This window comes from Macrobrachium nipponense, chromosome 28 (genome assembly GCF_015104395.2).
Source record: "Macrobrachium nipponense isolate FS-2020 chromosome 28, ASM1510439v2, whole genome shotgun sequence".
Taxonomy (NCBI): domain Eukaryota; kingdom Metazoa; phylum Arthropoda; class Malacostraca; order Decapoda; family Palaemonidae; genus Macrobrachium; species Macrobrachium nipponense.
Window position 1 is genome coordinate 35451543 of NC_087217.1, and position 2906 is coordinate 35454448.

Sequence of the window (2906 nt, forward strand, 5' to 3'; positions counted from 1 at the left end):
TGAAGGCAAATGATTGAATATTATTATATAATATAAGAATTTTAGCTTACAATTGCGTTTCTCGACCATTTCTGTAGAGTCAAAGTTGACCGAAGGTTGAAATTTTTGCACTTATCGTTATTTATATGAAAATATTTCAAAATTGATAAAAGCTACAATCATGTGTATTTTTTAGTTGTATTGTGCATGAAATTGCGCACATTTTCATATATAATACTTCATGTAAAGGATAATTTAAAATGGTGCAATAATTATGTCAAAGTGACGAAATAATTTCCGAGATGTGTCACTGATACTTTTTAGTGCGATAAGAAAGAAATTCGCGCTTGCGCGCCTGCGTAGCGATTGTAAACAAAAACAACGCCTTGATCCGTTGAACTCCCAGCATCCCCCAAGGCGCGTGATACAAAAGTTTTCGGCTGGTAGGGCCTATAAGTATTTTTTTTTTTTTTTTTTCCTGCGAAATTTTAAAAAAACTTTTTTTGAGCCGACGTATGATACGTCCAATCGGCATACGGGAGACATTTTGACTCGACGTTTAATACGTCCAATCGGCGTAAGAGGGTTAAGATTTATGGTGAATTTTTGAAAAAAATATTTGTTTACGTCCGCGCGTTACGAATTCATGCATTATTTTGTGATAATATTTTCTGTGTTGCTTTTATCGTTTTACAATGTGTTATATACCAAAATGATCACAATTTAGTGTACATTACAACGAAAAAAAAGTAACTTGTTACCTTTAACCGATTTGCGCACAGCGCGATTTGAATACAATTATATATGAAATTTCGTTTTTGCGCTATCATTTATCGCATTATTTATATATGATAATGATAATTTTTTTCATTTCTGATGGTTGCATACTAAACTTCAGCCGATGACAAAACAAGGAGCCAAAAATGAACTCTTAATCTTGAAAACTAAGTGCGCTGTGATTTTTTGAAAAAAATATTTTTTCCGCTTCCGCGCTCACTCTGAAACACCTCCGGCACACGGGAGACAATTTTTTTTTTTACCGCTTCGGCTTTAGAGGGTTAAAGGCTTCGGTCTCTTTCGTGTCCGAGCTGGCAGCCTCCCCATGCCTCACCACCGAATGGATGCCAGTCTGTTTACGGAATTTCTTCAACCACCCATGCAAAGCCTTGAACTCTGGGGTTGGCGTTGATGTCCCTTTTCCTCCGTCGTCTTCGGCCTGGGCAATCAAATCGCCGAAAATAGCGCTGGCCTTGTTGGCTGATTGCCGTCTCCGTTATCGTATCGCTAGCGATTTCTTTGTCTTTTATCCAGACAAGATGAAGCCTTTCCATCTCGTTGGGCACGTGGGTCCTCTTGCTGGACAAAATAATGACGCCCTTGGAAGGTGTAGCTGCTTTGATGGCATCCTTCTGCTTAAGGATGGTGCCTATTGTCGACAGATTTCGGTCATATTCCTTGGCGATCACACTCAATCGCATACCAGCTTCATACTTCTTGATAATCTCCATCCCCGTTTCCAAAGAGAGCATCCTCTTCTTTCTGTGACTTTCAACTTTCTTGGGACCCATGACTACGTATATACTGTACATAATTTACGTATAAGTAGAGTAAAGTTCTCACACAACACGATAAAGTACGTATACTGCAACGAAATCACTAACGAATTTACGTTAATAAACGAAATCGTTAGAACGAACGAATACCGCGTGCGTACGATAACGATGCTGGTGCTGAGTGGCTGAGGCACGCTGCTAAGTAGTAGATGCATGATGGGAAGGATGCTGACCAACAGGAGAGAAGGATCTCATGGCGGTGACTAGCATCAGGAACCAATGGGGGAGCAGGAGGATGGTGGCGAGTCTACTCAGTTGGCGGCGTGCGAGTTTCAGAATTGTTATCGGTGGTCCGGGCGATTCTCTGACTTTACAGCAACAACCTTTCGTATCTTGAGCAATTTTTGTATGTATAGCCATCAAATTTTCGTATTAGCTTTCGTATCTCGAGTTTTTCGTAAGTTGAGCCTTTCCTATCTCGAGGTACCACTGTACTGTATTGTGTTTTAGGATGAAAAAATGTACAATATTGTACTGACTTTATATCGTGCTGTACATAAGGCATAAAGACCAAGGTATACAAACAATTCATGATACAAATCCCCATTCAGAATATAACCTGTTTGATTGTAGGGTAATGTCTATGTAAATCTTTAAGCCTATATGTAAATTTTCATTACTCAGCTGGTTTTGTTACTTATCAAGATGGGTAGACCCTTCAACTTCCTATACAATTTAGTTGATGTGCCACTGTTGTCTCTTTTTAACTTATCAGAATGAGCAGACCTTGCAATTGTCCATTGAATTGAGGTGCCACTGGAGTCACTATTTACAATACAAGGTTTTTAAGGGTGTTACATTCTGTGAAAAGAATTAATGATGCTGGTTTGAGGACTGGGGTATTTATGGCATTTTACTCTCTTGCAGGTCTTACCATCAAGGGCTAGTTTAGGGCCCAAATTTGTTAGAATGTGTGAATTACACAAATTACTATTCTATATTGTTTATGGCTACTGTGGTCATGAAGATCTGGATCAGGAGAAAGCATGGACAGCTATTTCAAAGTCTTCACCTGAAGCCCAACTGCATGATGAAGACCTGTCGAGTTATCCAACAATATTTAGTCCAGAAATTTCATGGAAGTAAGAACTTTACCGTTTTTTTCTAGATCATCAAAAACACATTAGTTATTAATATCCTAGTGCTTTTTTGCAGAAAAGTATATATATTTAATGTGAAAGCAATAAGATAGTAATCTGGTCAGCAAGGTAAAAGTAATGAATGTATGATGCATGCATATATGTACAAGGGTTTTCTTCCCACAGCTATAAAAAACTTATATTAAAAAAAAAATTTAAGTATTCATATAAACCC